This window comes from Pleurodeles waltl, chromosome 6 (assembly GCF_031143425.1).
Source record: "Pleurodeles waltl isolate 20211129_DDA chromosome 6, aPleWal1.hap1.20221129, whole genome shotgun sequence".
Lineage (NCBI taxonomy): Eukaryota > Metazoa > Chordata > Amphibia > Caudata > Salamandridae > Pleurodeles > Pleurodeles waltl.
The window spans coordinates 651,279,830-651,301,363 of NC_090445.1; the positions used below are offsets into that span (position 1 = coordinate 651,279,830).

The 21,534-nt window shown below is 44.1% G+C and overlaps 1 protein-coding gene across 5 annotated transcripts in view; it reads right to left on the bottom strand.

Moving 5' to 3' along the window:
• Positions 1-2,329: 2,329 nt before the first annotated feature.
• The window catches only part of PPFIA4 (PTPRF interacting protein alpha 4), a 3,105,259-nt gene continuing 3,086,054 nt past the window's right edge, over positions 2,330-21,534 (bottom strand). For all 5 annotated transcript variants that reach the window (XM_069239004.1, XM_069239005.1, XM_069239003.1 and 2 more), the window contains one exon: positions 2,330-5,789. The gene's annotated coding sequence lies outside the window, so the exon portion shown is untranslated. The remainder of the gene's footprint in view (positions 5,790-21,534) is intronic.

Genomic DNA, 21,534 nt, shown 5'->3' on the forward strand with positions numbered 1-21,534 from the left:
TCCTATGGAGTATTAATCTCTCCCAAGATATCACCTTGTTCTCTTTCAAAAGAGGCATGAACATAAGAGACCACCTGGTACACTCGGCAGGTCCCACTATATATACAACCAATTCAAACGACAGCTCATGGGGTGGCCCACTTCTAAGGGGACATTATAAATGTGGGAATTGTGCAGAATGTAGATATACCACTTGCACTTTATTGTTTGTACATGATTCTATTAATGCAGGTTTGCAGAATATCTCAGATTGTAACTCCACAATTGTAATTTAATTAATTTGGTGTCACTGTCACTTCATCTATATCGGACGGACAACCCAACTTAATTAAGGCCTGCATTGGACAACACCAGAGCAGGATCCCCTCCTGGATAATTACTGCCCCACTTGTTACACATTTCATGGCACATCAACAAACAGCAGACAACATCAAATGGCAAATACTGGAAGGACCAAGATGCCTACATGAGGTGGTGATTTTTCCCTTATCTTCCAGTGTCCGGAATGAAAATGGGTTAGCATTTGGAATTCTACAACAAACAGAATTCCACGGAAGAGTGAAGAAAATTTGTATCACACCTCACTAGACTATTTTTAAGGTGCTACCCATAAAAGGACTAAATTACATCTAAATTCCATGAAAGAGTGGAGGAACTTTGGGCCATATTTATACTTTTTGACGCAAAACTGCGCTAATGCAGTTTTGCGTCAAATAAATTAGCGCCGGCTAACGCCATTCTGAAGCGCCATGCGGGTGCCGTATTTATTCAATGACGTTAGCCAGCGTTAGCCGCCGGCACTGCCTGCTGTGCGTGAAAAAAAACTACGTACACCAGGCAGCGCCGGCGTAGGGGGATATGGAGCTTGGGCGCCAAAAAATGGGGCAAGTCAGGCTGAGGCAAATTTTCCGCCTCAACCCGATTTGCGCCATTTTTTTCGACTCCCAACCCCCATTGAAATGACTCCTGTCTTAGCAAAGACAGGAGTCATGCCCCCTTGCCCAATGGCCATGCCCAGGGGACTTATGTCCCCTGGGCATGGTCATTGGGCATAGTGGCATGTAGGGGGGCACAAATCAGGCCCCCCTCTGCCACAAAAAAATAAAAAATAAAAACTTACCTGAACTTACCTTAATGTCCCTGGGATGGGTCCCTCCAGCCTTGGGTGTCCTCCTGGGGTGGGCAAGGGTGGCAGGGGGTGTCCCTGGGGGCTTGGGAGGGCACCTCTGGGCTCCTTCCGAGCCCACAGGTCCCTTAACGCCTGCCCTGACCAGGCGCTAAAAATGGCGCAAAAGCGGCCGGATGTCATTTTTTTTGACATGCCCACTCCCGGGCGTGAATTTTGCCGGGAGTGTAAATACGGCGCACACGCCTCGGAGTCAATTTTTTAGACGGGAACGCCTACCTTGCATATCATTAACGCAAAGTAGGTGTCCACGCTAAAAAATGACGCAAACTCCATGGACTTTGGCGCTAGACGCGTCTAATGCCAAAGTATAAATATGGAGTTAGTTTTGCGTCGGGATTGCGTAAAAAAAAACAATGCTATTCCGGCGCAAACAGAGTATAAATATGCCCCTTTGTCTCACGCCTCCAGTCGACTATCCATAAGATGCAACCCCTATTGTGGGTTGAACTATTCCAGGACCATGCTGAGACAGTGCATATACCGTACTGAGACTGTGCATATTATTATATGTCTTCTAATCAAGGTTCCTTTGAACCAGTAATTTTAATACCTAACCTTTCCATTGTACTTCCTCCATTTTTCACCTTGCTGTGGGTCTAATGAAGTTGTCTTTAACTCCACTCGTTGGAGTAGCTACCTGTTTATCCTTCAGACTTTTTCCCTCACTAGAATTTGCTTCATCCACTTAAGCTGCACTGGAAACTGGAACACAACACATCCCAAGCCTCACTTTGATTACTTTCCCATTTAAAATGAGACCACCAGCTTATTCATGTGCCTATCTCAGACGGCGATGGTAATCTGCGCTTCTGCATACAGGGAGGATTCTCTCCTCAACGCTCTTCTACTACATGCTACATCAGCCTCTCAGCATGCCTGGCCACACTCTGTCCTTGCCAATAGTGGCCTTCTCACACAAGTGTCCCCACACTCTCTGTGATCTGCCACAGAGAGAATTGATTCTTTAACCTAGCAGACAGAAGCCAGTGAAATTAGAGGCCCCATATACCTCCATTGGCGCTAGGCTTAGGGCTGACCTACTTCACTCTTGGTAAGTCCACTTTTTGCTTTGGGATCTAAGTATTTTCTTGCTCCTTATCATGGGAGTTCCTTTCTTTAATCATGTTTATTATTATTTTTGTAGGATATTCCTTTAGTAAGGTATTGGTATAAATAATTCCCTACCAATAGGTGCACATGCACATTGTTTTGCATGTTACATAATCACTCTCCTACTCAGAGGCCATGTTTACCTCCAGGTACCTCTTGTTTCTTTAGGGCACCCCAGCCCGATACAACTCCTTACTTCTGCATTCTCTCATTCTGTTCTACTCTTCTTTCTTATTTAAGATGTCCCTACATCCAAACAGCCCTGATGAGGTCCCACTATTCTAACTAGGTGTTGAAACGTGGTCGATAAACTTTTGTAACAAACAGGAAATGTGGTCATGTTCACTTGTTTAAAGAATTTTATTTGTAGCACACTTTTGGGTTATATTAAACACACAAACTCTGGCTGTGACACTAGGGACACATTGCAGCATGTGTATCATTGTTATTGTGATTGTGTTTTAGTTGAACTTGGTAACAATCTGAAATGAATACAGATAAAATAATTATTCTCTTTCTACTAGAGGTGGTTATTTGTGTCCTTATTCACAATTGCATTATTGCTGCAAAGACTATTTATTCAATTATTTTATTATTGTGCAAATAATACTAATGTGGACCATTGTTGCCTGATATATGTTTATACCCAGGTTTGCATGGGTTTAAGGGTTGCTCCTGTAGCTTGATATAAATGCTAGTTTTTAACTGAGCTGAAGTCTACATTTGTAGGTCCATACTGCAATGTCAAAAACAAAAGCACAAGTTACTACATCTACAGTGCATCTGGCTAAAACATGAGAAATAGCTGAAAGGACATGTGAATTGACACAAACCCCACTTGCATGATGTCAGTGGTTCTGACTAATGCAAATACATTTTACCAAGAAAATGGCTTCTGATGATGCTGTAACGCCTCCAAGCAATTCTTACAGATTTATATCCAAGATTAAAGAAGTTTTCAGAAACAAAAATTATCATACTTGCCAATAGACATGATTCAGGAGGGAGACTCCCAACTTGTGAAGCACAAAGTGGCTTTATTTTAGCTGTCATTGTCTCTTTTACAACATATGTCAATGTGGAAAAAACATTCCCTGATTAGTTTTTTTTATTTTTTTAAATGACCACTTTTCTCTTCTAAAGTGTTGCCATGTGTGTATTACCTATTTGTTTCCAACCAGACAACAGGTCATGGGTAGGCCAGCTGAAGTAGAAGACTTCCATGGCCTCTGGGACTCTGTTGAGCACCAGATCGTGAACCATTTTCGGCCAAATATGTTTTTTTAAATGAAAAATCTTTAAGGGCAGGTAAGCCTTAGAGGGCAATGCTTCTTTGTTGTTGTTTTTAATTAAATCATTATGGAGTAATGCTCCCTCAGTGTCAGTGGTGTAAGGAAACTTAAGCCCCTCACCCCCTGCAAAGTACATGGAGTGGGGGCCCTCCCCCCTGGACTCAGTCAGGGGCCTGCCCCCTGTGTGCAGTGGTCTGCGCTGCGGGGACCCCCTGCCACTGCTCAGTGTAGTGCGGAGGTGTTTTAAATAACAGTATCATGCTGGGAGAATTCGCCCCACTAAGCAAGTGTGCCTCACTAAATATTTAAAGAAAATGTTTTGATATTTGGAAGCTGAGCCTGGGGACTGCATATCCTCTGTGAACTTTTATTTGATTCTAGGTTTTTTAACATAACATTGTAGTTAGCAGTTTTTACAACGCCAAAAGGGCCACAAGATTTACATAACTTACAACGCATATTGCTGTCTGCTACAACCAACATGAAAGGTAGTAGTCGTTTTACTATGCATGCAACCCTGTAGAGACAGTAACAGAATTGGCGCCTGCATTGGGGCATGACTGCTTCCGGAGACTTTCACTCCCATTCAGGGTATTACAGGTTTTTTCCTTTTTTTTTTTAAAAGCCTCTTTTGAGCCGGAATTAGTAACTTTTGGAAGAATACTCTCTTGTATGCAGTAGGTGTACATTTGAATGCTATACTAAACAGTTATGGCATTAACTGGCCACCATGGTACTGTACATTTACATGATGAAATATACCGGGTGTAAAGTAGAAAACATACCCTGATCATTTCTGTGCATGATGGAATCTGAGGGCTTTATCTAAAATGCAACTTTGGAAGCATCTGTTATGTGAAAATGCAGTCATTTCACACAACAAGGAACATTTAGAGAAGGGTTCCATTTTCATGGTTTGAAATATATGAAACACGCAGATTACACAGTACATTGCTTTTGTCCTTCACCAAATTCCACCAGTTTACATGAAAGTCCACCCTACTGCCTTTCAGAGTGCAACTTGGCATTTTTAGGGCAACATTGTAGTTTTTTATGGTTCCAGTTGTTTTAAGATGTTCGGAGTTCATTTCAACAGCAAAACTCGAACCTGAAAGTAAGGTAGCTCAGTAATTGAATATACTTGCTATAGACTTCAGTGTGTGGACTTCAGATAAGTCAGTGTGCCATGTCAACCTTCCATCCTGGATACAATTAGTACTTGTGACTTGATTAATTGTAACTCGTGTTAACCCGAGCATCAAATACAAAAAACAATTAACAATTATTTCTGGTCCCATCCACAGGTAGCACAATTAACAGTCATACATTTGATATATTCACAACTTCAGAAGTGCTTGTCCGTGTCTTTCACATTTCCAAAACTCACTCTCAGTAGCAAGTACGTCCCTTATGGCTGGTTCAGGCTGTGCTTTCCCCAGGAACCTGGCCTCAAAGCACTGGTACGACAAATTCATACGTCGGTCCCCATAAATTGGTTGGCCGAGGTTCGAATTCATTCCGTTGTTCACAGATTTCCATCGTCTGGAAGTAAAGGCCGCAGGGAAACACAATATGAAGCAACAGGCATTTAGAACTGTGAAAGGACCACCAGCCTTGAGAAGTACAAATACCGCAACAGTACACTCTGCCTGCCTGCCAAGGACTCTGAGCTACATGTTCTTCCAAAACAATAACAGGAAACAAGACAGGCACATCCTATCAACACTGGCAAAAGTAAAATAGGAGAACAATTACCCTTGGACTTCGGAAAAGTCAGAACACACATTCAAAGCCTGTTTCCTCCTCACACCTTGCCCTATCCTTGACGAAGATATGCTGATATGAAGTATTGTGTGGGAAAGAAGCGCACTTTGAGTTATGGTACAGGACATCTTGCATCGACGCATCGAAGAGAAATTCTTGTAGACTAATGTAGGTTCAAGGTTAGCAGTCAGACAGCACCTCAGGAGCACCACAGAGGGGATATCTAGAGCGGGAAACACAGACACACCGTACAATCATCATCAGTAGCACCCCAGAGTCTCTTGAAAGGAGTCAGTGTCCTGTGTTTGGCCTGGGATGCGGTGGGTCTTTATTTTTGAACAGCAGAGAGTGGTCTTGGTTGGTGCGTAGCAGCTATCCTCCAACCTCCTCCCAAAAGGCAGCCAGCGCGGAGCCATGAAGGTAGAGGGAATGTACTGAAAAAATAAAGATAATGCATTGGTGAAATGTGGGTGGCGTATTCAAAGCATTCAAACGACTTCTCAGCCTGAAAGTTAAGTATGAGGCAGAAAAAACACAACACAAAACAGATTACAAAGGCATCCTTTTCTGTATTCTTACTCTGTGGGAGGTGACATTGTTTTCTTAAATAAATAATTATGGTCTGCTATTACTGTATAATTGAACTGTCTTTAGGGGTCAATTCTTTATGCCACTTCCCTTTAATGTTATGTATGAAAATTTCAATAAGTAATATATAAAAAAGAAGCGTGATTCCACTATTGTTATAGTAAAGTTAGCAAAAGAGAATTGTTTCCAGTGTGGAATGCTTTAATGAGTTTTCACAAAATGTTTATTAATGCGAGGCCTTTTTCCTATAGCAACCTAAAGGGAACAACAGTATCGACCTTCTACTTAAATGTTCCCTTTTCTCCAGTATAGATATATCATTAATTGATCCAGCCCTTCTGTTCACTTCACTGAGGGAGGTCCTGACCCACGGTTTTGAGAAACATTGGCCTGACAATGGATGACATAACGAAAATTTTTTTAAGTTGATAAAACTAATATTTCTGTATTTGAATAAGGAAAAACCTTTATTTAGCTTCAGTAACGCATAAATTAAGTATTGTAAAAGCCTCAGAAGTGAACCAGCAGAGTAACAACCCCTCACATACAAACTCCACACTATGCAGGCATGCAGATAAGTGCAAATGTATCAACCTTTCAGTGAAAAAGTATACACGGTCTGATAGCACATCCACACCACCAAGTCTGCTGCTCCTTTCACAGCCAAACCTCAACACTGCATCCCACAAAGGTCATCCTTCAGTCCCCTGTTGTTCACAGACCTCACTGAATTCCCCCAAAGCCTTCTCCAACGAAGATTATTACTCATCCTCATCCTTCATGGAAGTCCCCTCCGGAAAATCTCTCACTATCATCAGTACCTCCCTAACGAAAGGAAGCTTCCAAGAAGCTCTCAAGACAGAGCAGATCACCCAACCCCTGAACAAAAATCAGACTAGACCCATAAGACCTTGCTAGCTATTGCTCTTTGTCTAACTTACCCTTTAATGACAAAATCATGGAAAAATCAGTCTATGCATAACACCAAGATCAGATCAAGAAAACCCATCTCCTGCATGACCACTAACTTGTCTTCAGAACATATTGTATCTTGCAAAGTGTAGCATCACGAATCCTAGATAATGCCCTCTTGACCATATATAAAGGTGACCCCTGCCTATTGATATTGTTGTTCACTCAGCCACCTTCAACACCGTTGATCATCTCATTCTTACCCATAAACTGAAGTATTATGTGCAATTCACTGGCAATGCACTTCACTGGTTATCTTCCTATCTATCCAACTAACACCAGTTCATTCACATTGCCACCTCCAGGTCCCAGTAAATTGCTGTGATCTGCAGAGTTCCCTTGGGTTCCATCTTGTCACTTGTCACCTTCTACTTCAACTTGGATCCCTTTGGGCCTCTACACACTGATAACAGCATCAAAAATCAATAATACAACAATGAAGCAATATTCTACTTAAAAGTCTCCTCTCCTGCACACATCCACCACGTTAAACCATACCTGCACCATAGCCAGGTGTGAAGTAAAGCACCAACCAGAGGCTCAACATCACCAAGTCATATTTCCTACTATTCATCACGAACAGCATGCAACAACTAGCCTAAATCATGCTCAAGTACATGAACCTTGAAGGATATAAAGCCTAAGTGTCACCAGGTACCAAGTCACTTGGATTCACCCTGGACACTGAAGTCACTCTTGAGGAACATGTGGCAAAGAAAACAACATTCGCTGCGTACCAGTTATCTCTGCGGAAGAAAGCAAAACCATTACTCCCATAAAGTGACTTCAGAACTCCTGTTCAAGCCCTGCTCTACGGTGCTCAGGCTCCAAACTGCCCTGCTGCCAAAAGAGCATAATACGTGCCACAGCACATCTCATCAAGGGCCTGAAGAAATAGGATCATGTAGCATCCACCCATGATAGAACTCCACTGACTTCCATTACCCGCATGCACTAACTTGAAAACTATCTGCATCATATAAAAACCATCATAACCAGCAGCTCTGCTTATGGTGTTAACAAGCACACCACTCGCAGTGCTCTGTACATACTGACAGCTAGGCACTATCAGCCTGGAGATGAGAAAGTACACAAAAAATAAAACAAATAAGCAATTAGGCTTTCTAAATACAGAAAAGAAAACCATAAGGAATTAGGCTTTCTCTTTTTATGTACCCAACATCTGGAACATCAGGATTGTGCCAGCCATACTACCCTACATTATAAGAAAGTAACAGCCCACCACTACTCTCAGAATCACTGCTTGTCACCATTTTGGCCTTTGACATTATACAGTGTTCCACGACCTAGGTTTGTTGTATAAAAATGACAAGCAGATGCATACATACCTCCACACGTTTTCCACAAAAACACACACAGCAGGTTCAGCATAGACAACAGCAGTGCACGTTTTCCTCCCTTAGACAGTAGGTACTGAAAGGGGGAAAAACTGCAAGCTTCTCTTCTCTCCCATGAAAAAGCTACCGAGCATGTGCAGTAGTAGGGTTACCTTAATCCTTTTCACAAACACTCTCTCACACAAACACTAGAGAAAGGCTGGGCAGCTGCAGACCTACGTAGCATGCCTATCATGTTCATTTGCACAGATATCAAGAGTTCAGAGTGGTTTAAAATAGCATAACTATCATTTACCTTTGTTTGCACGACTCACAAAGGTAAACATACATATGTATATTTATTCCAATGTATGTATACGTCTACATCTAGGTGTAATTCTACACATTTTGTAGCTATTCATCATTTCTAAGTGTAGATTTACACCAAGGTTTAGACTTAAATGTCTCCACTCCCTCAAATCAGGAGGTGGAGCTCCCTACAACAGAATATAGAAGAGTAACGTTACTAGTAACTTTACATATTTAGGTGGGGATCCCTGTCACTGATGTGTTCTTCCTATGGGAAAGTATAGCAAACATTAATAAAGGTTATTAAGCTTGGAAAAAATGTACACAAACGTTAATGGTTAATAGAAATGCAAATTAATTTAAAATGTTTATTAACCCAGAACTAACAAAATAAAATGTTACAACATATTAAGTCAGCGTTTTAACTGTGTTAATAATTAAGTGTATGAATTTAATTTATAAACAGTTTGTAAACAATAAAGAAATGCCACTCTCACCAATATTTTTATGTTCATTAAAATGCCGTAGAGTTTGTTAAACGTTAAGTGTTGAATTCATTGACATTATTTTAAATGATCTAATTGAAGTTTAAAAGATCAATTTAATTTTGTAATGAAGTTTATTATTGTATTTTAGAATGATTAGCAATTGCATATACTTTTTAGGCTCTAAAGATATGTATATCATGTAACTCTCAAAATAACGTATTTAATTTAGAATCACTTTCTATACACTACTATTTTATTCCCCTGCTACCATTGTTTTGTATAGGAATGTGTTGTTGTATCTTTGAGTGGTCATGTGTGGTGTTTGACTTACCCCACAGCTGGACTGTTGTACAGTTACATATGTTTGCTTTAGGGCTATAGTTATATTAGATGTGTAGTTTATGAAAGGCAATAGATGTATTATTTTGTGGATGTCTGTTTGTATTAGCATGCCCCACCTAAGGCCCTCCTTAGATTTCTTAAACCCGTCCAATTTAGGAGTAGGTATTTCCCATTCTGCAGCCACTACCTCTTGTTCATCCCACATTTGCTACTGTAATGTATACCTAAGTGTGCAGAAATCTCTGCTACCATAGCGGCGATCTCCGCACAGAAAATATAAGAGAGATTGAGGTCTCCAGCCGTAGCACAACATTTTGTAAAACATGAGGAGTACTACAGTGGTATTCGTTTACATACTATAAAATGCAGCATGTGAACTGGTACAAAGCTTTATAGACATCAATAAAGAGATTTAAGGATTTCAGAATCTTATCCCTGAGCTCTGTCCTCCTCTTCTTTCTTTCCCAAACCTGCTGTTGTTCTTTCCCTTCTCAAACAAATCTACCTGTTTTCCTCCTGTACCATCTAATTTCCATCCAATATCTGTTTTCCCCTTTCCCATTTCTTTCTGAATGTCTTTTAGGCACTCAGCTTTTAACTTTCCTGACCTCGCAGCCTTTGCTCTCGCTTCTTCAGCTTGGGTTTCATCTCACCCATTCAACAGAAACTGAGCTGCCTGCCATCCCAAACCATTTACATTCTATTTGTCAGTCTAAGCTTTCTTCCCTTCTTATTCTTTTAGAATTGTCTTCATTTGACCACTCTATCTTCTTTCAGTATTTCTTTCATGACTCTTTCTTTCCTAATTTCTGATTACTCCTACTCTTCTTCCTCAGCTATTTCGTCTTCATCTTCTGCCTCCCAGTAGTCCATGGACATTAGTTTGTGTACCGATGAAAGATACTGGAATGTTTCATCAGTATCCCGTCAGATTGTCTGCAAAGGACAATGCTTAGTACCTGGCTTGTATGAAAACTGAGCATGATGCAGCTGTAATGAGGATAGCATGAAAAATTAGAGACAAACTGTTCTTCGGGCATGTGCATCTTTTCCTCTGAAGGTGTTCACTCTCTTTCATGTCAGCCAGAACAGCATGCTGCCAATATTTTCAACCTGATTCATCCTTCTAAGAAGGAAGAGAGACTCCACCACCTAGACCGGAAGAGAGCTTTCTCTTTCCACATCACACCAAACAATATCAGATGGAGGGCAACCTCTTCATTGGGTTCACTGTAGCAAAAAAGGGGAAGGTTGTGCAGAAATGGACTATCCCTTGATGGATTGTACTCTGCATTAAGATCTGCAACCCATTAGCTAGTAAGCAGCCTCTTGAGGGCTTGGGGAACCATTCCACCAGGGCCAAGGCATCTACTGTGGCATTGGCACGTGGAATACCTTTCCTGGATCTCTGCCAAGCATCTCTCCACATGTTCACAAATCACCTCCGGGACTTTTTGGTTTAAGTCAGTTGGCAAGTCCTCCTCTGGAGAAGTACTGCTTGGATATCTATTCTAAGGTAAGGAATCTGCGGTTAGAAGGCTCGATATGAAGAATAAGTTATTTCTGTATTTATTTTAGAGTTTTATAGAGCGCAAACAAAACCTATTCAGTAGACAGCACAATTTACAAGAATAATACAGTAAGGTATGATACAAAACGGTAGGTAGTATACAAAAACATGGAACCAGGAAGGGGTTGAGTGCAGAGATGCCGCTCCATTCACCACTCAGCAGTGCAGGGCCATTTACCATTCAGCATAAAGTAACACCTGAGATGCCCATGGGGTCCTTGCCTCCATTCTGGGAACAGAGCGAATGAAACAAATATATGATATATATGTCCAAGATGGCATGCCCAAGGAGAAGAAGAGGAAAAGATGTAACCAGCCCCTGGTTGCAGGTGTCTCTTTCAGCTTCCAGCTCCCCAGGGCCATGCCCCAGAATGTCATATCAAATCATCTGCTAACTGCAAGGTGATTTTGGAGGGTGCTGATGACTTATTTTCCAAGTTAGTTAAGAGTTCTTGAGTCGTGTTGTCACTTCCCACTTGTTGTCACTTCCCAACAATGGCTGCAGCTGTGCGTATTGCACATTCTTTTCTGCTTCCATTTGAGGCTTGTCTGGCATCAAGGTTGCACGGTCTCCCGTTTCCTTTCATCTTTCCCTCAGCTGTGCTAGGACTTGCATGCCTTGTGGGACTATCACTGTGAGGTCCCCATCTGTGAGGAAGCACCATGGACCTCCACCCAATTCAAAGCCTCCGCCAGACACTTGAAGAAAAAATCCCTAATGATGAAGTGATGTTTAGTTTAGCGGGGAATAGAAAGGTGCATTGCAGTCTAATGTCCTGTAGTTTACGATTCACACTGGCAAAGAAGGCCTGGCTTCTCTGGACTGCCAGGGTGCACCCTAGGAATATGAAGACCTTACTGTCATCCACAACATAATGGTTTGCAGCTCTGGCTGCCTGTAAAATTATGACTCGAACATAGAAGTGCAGAAGCTGAGCCACCATGGGTCTAGGCAAATCACAGAGTGCAGCAGCCTCGCCATTGGCTTGTGAGCACTCTCTAGAGAGAAGAAAGGAGACAGTCTGTGGTCACCTCTGTCCAGCTCACCTGATCCTCCAGAAAGGCCACCACATTGTGTTTTTCAGTGTTATCATGAAGACAAAATGTTGCTGTGCCTCACACGTCCCGCAGCAGCCTCTACACTCTCCTCAAGGATGTGAAGGCAGGTTGTGAGATCCTGTACCTTGTTGTCTGTGGCTGCAACGGTTGGATTAATGATTCTCTGTGGGTTACCTTTTTCCTCAGCTTCTTCTGATCTTTATGGAGGAGACTCACCTCCACTGCATACGTAGGAGTTCACCCCCTCAATATCTGTGCAATTCTGTCTGGACAGGGCTCAGCGGTCACCAGGGGTAGCTCTGGCGTTATGCAGGGTATGTCTGATGCCACAAGTTTGACCTCCATTCTGCTGTCAGGATGTGGAGGGGGAACAACGAGCAGTTTGGTTGACCTCGCTTCCCATTAACGGCTGTGAAAGGGAGATCTCTTGAGTCATGAGCCCATGTTGTGAAAATGATGGCATCCCAGGTTTCGGATGGCTGAAGTGCCTGCATGCAGATCAGCACCCACTGAGTTTTTGGTCAGTCCACTTGCTGGCCTGGAGTGGACTCAGCAGAATGTGCAGCCAACCAGTCAGTCCTAGGAACATTCCCTGTGCCCTGATGCAAGTAAGTGCTGAGGGATGAAGTATGGCAGGCAAAGTCAAAACAGCATCTCAAGATTGACCCCTCTGGCATTCAAAGGCCAGCAAATCAGCATGAAGTCTCCCAGTAGCCCAGGGTGACGGAGCTTCAGAGTCAGCAGACAACTAAGGGGATCATACCCCAGCAAGTAATGGCAGATTCCAGTCTATGTCTGGGTCAAAAGGATAGTTGCAGCCAGGGCCACGCCACCGAGTGAGATCAATATGTTCACTCCACCTAGCAGGATCAATATGTTCCTTCCTACAGCTGCTTCCCTGAAGCCAGCTCCAGCACCAGCCTGGAGAGAGGGATTTCAGAGACCAAGGCCTAAGCTGCTTTCACCACTATGTTAAAGGGCCCCCAGGCATACATTGTTGACTTTTCCTCAGACCAGGAATTGCTGGGGGGTGGATGGGCAGGCCGGTTCACAAAGTCCTGGATGGGGGCTGTCCACAGTGATGCCAGGTGGAGGGAGGAAGGGGGCCTGGTGATGTTGGCCCACATATCCTGTTCTGGAAGCCCAACACAGCTGCAACTCCCAAAACATGAGGTGAGGTCCATAGGCTGGAAAACCCAAGATGGGTCCTACCCTAGGTCACAGAAATCCAGGCATGCTAGTTGCAGTTATGTTCTCCTGGACAGCGCACAGTTCAGGATGCTCTTGTGCTTGGACTCCAGCCCTGGTGACAGCAGGCTCACCTTATCAGCAACAGTCTTTTGGAGTTTCATAGAATTATTCTAGAAGAGCCTCCTCAGCCCCACGCATGGTCAGCTGCACCTTTGCAAGAGCTGTATCTCCAGTCCATCCCTCAAGGATCACTGCACCTGTAACTCAGGCTCAATGAGGAGTGCTACAGGGTGCAATTTTGGATGATGTGGCCACATTAATCAAAATCCATGGGGCTCTGTATCCAAGATGCATACTCACTCAAGGTTTGAAACCACTACCCCTGCCTTTATGGGGTTTTTAGGAGCTGGATGGTGTGTCTAGGACCCCGCCAGGATCCAAATGACAGTGGATTAGAACTGCAGCCCATTTTCTGTGTGCAATTCACACGCTGTGTCATTTGTGGTTAAAGCTCTGGAAACTGGATTAGGGCCAGTAGGCTCTTGGTTAATCATTTGCCTTTCCTTGTTTCCTTGTTCCAAAATTGTTTGGTTCAGAACTTAATGATTCAGTCCAGAAAATGTCCCATTGGAAACAAAGACACAGTAGTCTTACAGGATTGCTCCACTAGGCCTAAATTGTACATTTCAAAGCATTCACTGCAAGCCATCTATGAAGTGAGGCATCTATTTCATGGTCAGTCCTGCAGTAGGTGCCCTGCTTGTTGAAAAATCCTTGCCTCCGAACCACCAGCCACTCTGTGAATTGGAAGTCTCTCAGCCTGGGCACTTCGTTCTGGATGCTGTGGACAGTTTTGCTTGTTTATTGATTACTTTATCAATGTTCTAGATCCTCCTCTAGGGCCTAAATTCTAACTCACTTCTCTGTCGCCATTGACAGACAATCGTTTTGCAGTTTAGAAGGAATTCAGTCTCCGTTGGACAAGGAAGGCAATCCATCAATCAATCAATCAGTTTTTGTAAAGCATGACTACTCACCCATGAGAGTCTCAAGATGCTTGGTAAGGGTGTGTGCCCATGGGGAGGGTGCCTCATCCGAAGAGCCAAGTCTTGAGGTTCTTCCTGAAGATGGTAAGCGTTGGCTTTGTCTGAGGTTCAGGGTGAGGTTGATCGAGCTCTTTGCTGCAATGTAGATGAAGGATTGTCCTCCTGCAGTGGTTTTATGGATGTGAGGGATGGTGGCCAGGGCCAGCTGGGCAGAGGGGAGGGATCTGGGGAGGGTGTGGAAGGAGATGCAGTAGTTCAGGTAGGTTGGTCCTGCGTTGTGTACAGCCTTGTACATGTGGCTGAGTAGTTTGAAGGTGATTTGTTGCTCAACAGGGAGCCAGTGGAGAGTCCTCAGGTGTTGGGGGATATGTTCTCGCCGCGGGAGGTCCAGGGTGAGTCTGGTGGCGGCGTTCTGGGTGAGTTGTAGTTTTTTGATGTTTCTAACTAAGGTGCCGGCATAAAGGGCATTGCCGAAATCGAACTTGCTTGTTACTAAGGTGTGGGTGACTGTCCTGAGGCACTCTGCTGGGATCCATCTGAAGATTTTCCGAAGTTTGCAGAGTGTGTGCCAGCAGGTGGAGGTGACTGAGTTTACATGGCGGGTCATGGATAGGGAGGAGTTGAGGATGATGCCTAGGTTGCGGGTGTGCTCGTTCGGTGCAGGGGGGGCACTGAGGGATGTGGGCCACCAGGAGTCGTACTGAGCTGAGGTGGCGTTTCCGAAGACGATGAGCTCAGCCTTGTCGGAGTTCAGCTTGAGGCAGCTCTCTCTCATCCAAGTGGCGACAGCTTCCATTCCTGAGCAGAAGTTTATTTAGGCCAGGTCCGAGTCTTCGGTGAGGGAAATGATGACCTGTGTGTCATCGGCATATGACACGATGTTCATTCCATGGCTTCTGATGATGGATGCAAGAGGGGCCATGTATACGTTGAACAGTGTAGGACTGAGTGAGGATCCTTGGGGGACTCTGCAGTTGACTCCTGTGGGTCTGGATGTGTAGGGTGGGAGTCTGACCCTTTGAGTCCTCCCGGAGAGTAAGAAGTGGATCCATTCCAGGGCTTTTCCACGGATTCCTATTTCGTAGAGTCTGGTGCGTAGAGTGCTTTGGGAGACTGTTTTGAAGGCTGCTGAGGGGTCAAGGAGTAAGAGCGCTGCGGTGTGGCCGCTGTCTTGAAGTGATCAGATGTCGTCAGTGGCTGCCAAAAGGGCTGTCTCCGTGCTGTGGTTTATGCAGAAAACAGACTGGGAGCTGTCTAGGGAGTTGTTGGCCTCAATGAAATTCCGTACTTGTGCGTTGATTGCTTTCTCCAGTACTTTGGTGTGGTAGGGTAGCAGCGAAATGGGCAGGAAAATCTTTAGTCCTGATGGGTCGGCGAGGGTTTCTTCAGGAGAAGGCGTATTTTGGCTTGTTTCCAGGCCTCGGGGAAGGTGTCAGTGTTGATAGCAGTTTATCGTGTTTCGGAGCCCAGGTGCTATGGATGTGCTGGCTCCGATGTACATGTGGTGTGGGCAGGGGTTCATGGGGACTCCGGATTTGATGCTGTACATGATGCTGACTGTTTCCTCCGTGGTGAGCGTGGTCCAGCTGTGGATGGTCTGGGTGGGTTCTGGGGGGTTGGGTCGGTTGCAGGTTCCGGTTTCAGGTTTTCCGGGACAAAGCTGTCGTAGATGTCCTGGATCTTGGGGTGGAAAAAGGTGGAAAGTTTGTCGCAGAGGTCATGTGACGTGGGATGCTGGTGGCTTCGGAGGGGGGATTTGTGAACTCATTGATGACTGAGAAAACTTCCTTAGAGTTGTGTATGGAGGAGTTGATACAATCCAGTAGTGCGTCCTTCCTTGCGTTCTTAATGTTTCGTCAGTAGGTAGTGGTTGTGGCTCTGAAGGAGGCAAGGTCTTCGCTGGTTTCGATGTTCCTCCATTTTTGCTCTAAACGTCTGCGGGTGCGCTTTGATTCCTGGAGTTCATTGTGGTGAACCAGCTGGCTTTTTTTAAGTATGCATTTGGCCGAGCCAGCCAGCGTGGGCTAAAGTGTTGGTGCATTTGGTGATCCATGTATTGAGATTGCGCACTGCTGTGTTGGCCTCGTTGAGGGAGGAGAGAGGGATTTGGCGAGAGATGAGGTGAGTTGCTCGTTCGTGATTTTGTTCCATTTCCTGTGGGGGGTCCTGGCATTTTCTACAGTGCCTCAGGAAGGACCAGAGAAGTTACTCTGCCCAATTCATAGTTCTGAAACCCAGATGGTCATTTTGTCCTATTTTGGACCACAACCTACTTAATCGATTTGTGAGACATATCCCTTGGAAAATGAACATGATCGACAAAGTGATTGTGCTAATTAATACAAGGGAATTTCTCATGATTTTAGATTTTCTGGATACTTACCTTCACATCACCCTACTTAAGAATTGTCAATCTTTCCTGTGGATTGCTGTGAAAGCTAGCTATTATCAGTTGTCAAAAACTTCCGAAGTCTTCACTAAGGTTTGCCTCCTGCTGTTGCTTCTCATCAACTGGGGAATGGAGTCTGAGGTTTTTCCATATTCGGATGACTGGGTCATTTCTGCTCCTTCTTTTAACAAGGTAGAATCTGACACCAAATGGCATGTAACCATCTGAGATAGCCGTTATTTTATCTGAATTTGAAGAAGTACCACATGATTGCAATGCAGGAAAGGCTGTTTTTGGGGTACTGTTAAGAATAGAGTTGGGGACTGTTTTCCTCCAAAAAGACAGGCGATTCTCTGTTAGGCCTAATTAAAGGGATATTTGGCTTTTACCCTGGTTGTGCACCATGAATAACTACGGATAGATGACTCATAATAACCACCACTGCAGTTGTTCCTTGGGCTTGTCATCATTTGAAGCCACCCTTGCAAAATCTCCCTGCTCAATGGAACTTTGGAGTTCACAAACTATAATTAGTTGGTATCTTTGACTCTAGCATTGATTGGAGATCTGGCCTGGTGGCTTGCTCTGACACACCATCAACTGGGGGGTCCATTGGGTTCTCCAGTCCTTGTGGGTCTTACCATGAATGACACGCTTTGGGGGAGGGGAAAAGCAGAATTAAGATAGGGGATTGGAGACCCACCCTAGAAGATTTGAAATTTCAGGATCGCTGAACAGCTGTGAAGAAAAACATTTTGCACTGGCGAGAGAGCAATCATCAAACTTTCTGTGCCATCTGGGATTTGCGCCTCACCTGCAATGGAACACAGTTTTTCTTCACACAGAGAACTAGGTCACAAAGGCTTATCGGTATAGTAAGATGGGCACAAGTGGCTGCTTCCAGCTCAGATGCCTCAAAAGTTTCTGTAATGGGAAAGTCTCATCCGGTACTTCTTTGGGCTTCTTATCTTTCCGAGAGGAACAATCTCAGTCAGAACGGATCAGCAGGGTGGTTTTCTTGTCAATGACCCCTAGGATGCCTCTGGATTTGATCCAGCTGCTGTCAAACTGGTTGTATACTTCATGGTCAGTATCTCCAACAAATGACCTTTTGTCCCACTTTACCAGAATCTGGGGCCAGATGTAGCAAAGTATTTGCACGTCGCAAACGGCGAAAATCGCTGTTTGCGAGGTGCAAATGCCTCTTTGCTATGCAGAAATGCATATTGCGAGTCGGTACCGACTCGCAATATGCATTTCTGACTCGCAAATAGGAAGGGGTGTTCCCTTCCTATTTGCGACTCGCAGTGGGATGCAATACCGTACGCGGTCACAAATGGCATCGCAGTTACCATCCACTTCAAGTGGATGGTAACCCACTCGCAAATTGGAAGGGGTCCCCATGGGACCCCTTCCAGTTTGTGACTGGACCCAAAAATATTTTTTCAGGGCAGGGAGTGGTCCAAGGGACCACTCCCTGCCCTGAAAAAATACCGAAACTAAAGGTTTCGGTTTTTTTTTAAGTGCAGCTCGTTTTCCTGTAAGGAAAACGGGCTACACTTAAAAAAAAAAAACTGCTTTATTTAAAAGCAGGTCACGAACATGGAGGTCTGCTGACGTCAGCAGGCCTCCATGTTAGCGAGTGCCTATACTCGCTATGTGGCCGCAATTTGCGACCCACCTCATGAATATTCATGAGGTGGGTCATTGCGACCCCATAGCGAGTTGCAGTCGGTGTCTGAGACACCGTACTGCATACGAATTTGCGAGTTGCAAATTGCGAGTCGCATGGACTCGCACTTTGCAACTCGCAAATTCGTCAGTTGCTACATCTGGCCCCTGGTGTCTAAGGGTGGGTGAATAGCCTGATCTTCTTATGCACACTGGGAACGTTTTATGCCTTCCCTTCCAAACTCTTATCTTGAGGGTACTTTAGAATGTTTGGAAGTAGGTTGTGACTGATTCCTTGGCTGTTTGTACACCACAACATAAGGTTGTCTGCTCTGGTACCCAAAACCTGGTATATCCTGGTTGTAATTCAGAGAAGGGGGGCTGTTGTGGGGAGAGGAAGTGGCTACCAGTTTGGGATTTGTTTTCAGATCAGTTAAGGGCATTTTTTTTTTCAAATATGCAGCATGGGCTCATCTGTCCCGAGAGAGGTTAAAAGCAGATGTATCTGGAGACAAAGAACAAGGTTACTAGGATTTGTAGTAGTGAAGATTTCCAAAAATTAATCAGGCCACTACAAACATATCAAAGGCAACTTTTTTCAAAGGTCTGTTTGGGTAGCCAATCTGTGGCATGTCAGTCAATCCTGCTATTGAAGAATGGAATTGGTGATTTGGGAATGACTGTAAAGTCGTATACTGACACAGATGAATCAGGCATAACAGGATGTCATCTACAGTTTGTAAGATAAGATATGCTTAGCTAAAAAGGCAATAGTAGAAGATGTAGCAAATGAAATAAAATCTAAATTTACTTATTTTCTAGTGTGTTCAAGTTAGAAGATAAATAAGCATTTAGATGTTTTACTTTGGAAACAATTACTTGGCTTTAGTATGGCTTAAGGAAGTGGAGTTTTTTTTGTTGGAATTATTGATTGGATTTACAGAAATTATAATACACTTGGGAAATATGTGAGAAGTACCACTATACATTAAATTGAAACAGTGATTGCCAGAATATACACTGTAACATATAAAAAGAAAGGGTAAACAAAAGCATGTCCAAAGTGTCAACAGTGTCCACCATGTAGGTCGTAATCCAGATGAACTAAATTTAAACAAGAGCAACCATTATGCACCCCTGGAGCCATCCAGTGGTCTGATGTTGCCACTTTTAATCCGGGCAGTGATAAACATGGGAGGAATAACCAGCTTCATATTATGAAGTGGGGTCACCAGAAGGGATGTAGGGGCCTTGAATGACTAATAAGTGATGGACGCTACCACACAGCTGGCACGAAGAACAAACTGAGAGGGTGTGGGCAAGGGGAGGGGTAAGGAGATAAGAAAAGAAGGTGAAGACCTATAGTGAAGAGAGCTGGTTGCACCAAAAGAAGGGGTAGAAGTTGGGGTTCATGGGTATGCAACACAGCTAACTCACCAATAGGATGTGGTTTATGGCCTCCCGGAGATACAACAATCATGGTAAGAATAGAACAAAAAAAGACAGGACAAGCCAAGTCAAATTCCATAGCTCAAGGAAACAACTACACATACATGTGGGCAGAGGGGATGACCAATGAACGGTGACCAGATGTGAAGAAAGTTGTTTAGGTTATCTTTTAGCCTGTACATAAGGCCCTCGTAGAAGACCGTCCTATACATTTCTTGCACCTATACATCCTAAGTGGGGAGATGTGGGGCTCTCCAGTGTCTCAAGATGCACAGTCAAGCAACAGTCATAGCTGAGGCAAAAAAGCACATTGATAGCCTGTCAATGTGGGCAAATCTAATGAATCATGTGACAGGACAAGTTTCTCACTCAAGTGTAAAGGCATGTCTAGTGCATGGTTCAGTGTTGTACCTGTCTGAAACCAGAGACAGTTGATATTGGTTCAGTCACATAAGATATGTGTGTGTAGTGTTGCAGCCTTGTTGGTTACACCACCAACATTTAGAGTGGGGAAGAAGTCCTTGCTCTCATAAGCTTCTGAGATGCCCAGTACCAATCTTGGAGCATTTTGAAAAAGCAGAATTTCTTTCTGGATTCATGCAGCTTCTTTTCGAGATTCACTACAACTTTTTCCAAATCAGCCTCAGTGTATATAATTCACAGTATCCGTTGCCATTTCTCACAGAACGTCAGAGGAGAGGCATGGAGTATAAATGTTGGACAATCAGGTTGTAGAACCCGGACATCATTCCCTTGTAAGGACTACAGTGTTTTAGGTATTAGCAAATTGGAGAATCAGGAACATCCCATGGTTACTTCTTAAATACACTACCAAGGCAACGTTTGAGTTGGGAATAGCGCCATGCCTGCGATGGGGACAAGTCGAGTTCCACCCACAGCAATGCAAAGGGTTTGAGAGGCCCTTGCACCATTAAGTGACTTAGGGTGTGAATGCCTTTCCATTGTCAAAGCTTCCAATTGAAGGGATGCACCTGTATACACAGCCTGGCATTCCCCCAGAGCTGTGCTTGAAATTTGGCATTAATCCGAAACTGCTTGTGGACTGTGATCCAGGTCTGTGTAATAGCCTGTAACTAGGAGTGGGCTGTGAACTTCCCTCCACTCGTGGAGTTTGCAGAGTTTTTGGAAGTTCTGAAATGTTAAGCTGCCAAGCGCGAGCGAGGAAAATCTTTCTCCAGACCACCTCCCAGCAACTTTTCTCACTGCGGGCAGTCGCTGATGGTCATTACTGCTCGAGCTGAAAAATCTTTTGTTCTCATTGAGGAAGCTGCGGCTCGAGTAGAAAACTACTCAAGTGACAGAAAAAAAGCAGTACCCTCTTGCGCTGCATGCGGTGCCATTCGCGTTGATTTATCAGTGTGTGATAAACACCCAACACTAAAAATCAGTGCAAACGCTGCAACGTAATGCAGTCTGCCACTTGCGGAACTCCATGTAGCGTAGCAGAGTTTTTGGTCACTTCGCAAAGTTCTGCATAGCGCAACTCTGCGAACTCTGCCCAAGCCTACCTGTAACAAGGGGTTGGGTGGGAGAAGGTGGGTTGATTTGTATTGATAGAGTTATTGGAGATCAGGGCCACTCTGTGCGATCTTCCTTTCCAAATTGACCAACACAGGCGTGTCTCTGGTCCTCGGCTAAAAGTAGCGTAATGCAATATTGTTCCACACAAGGGAGACTCAGGTCCCCATGGTGTCTATGAGCAATCAGTTTGGAGAGAAGTAATTGTGGCTTCATAGCAGCCCAAATG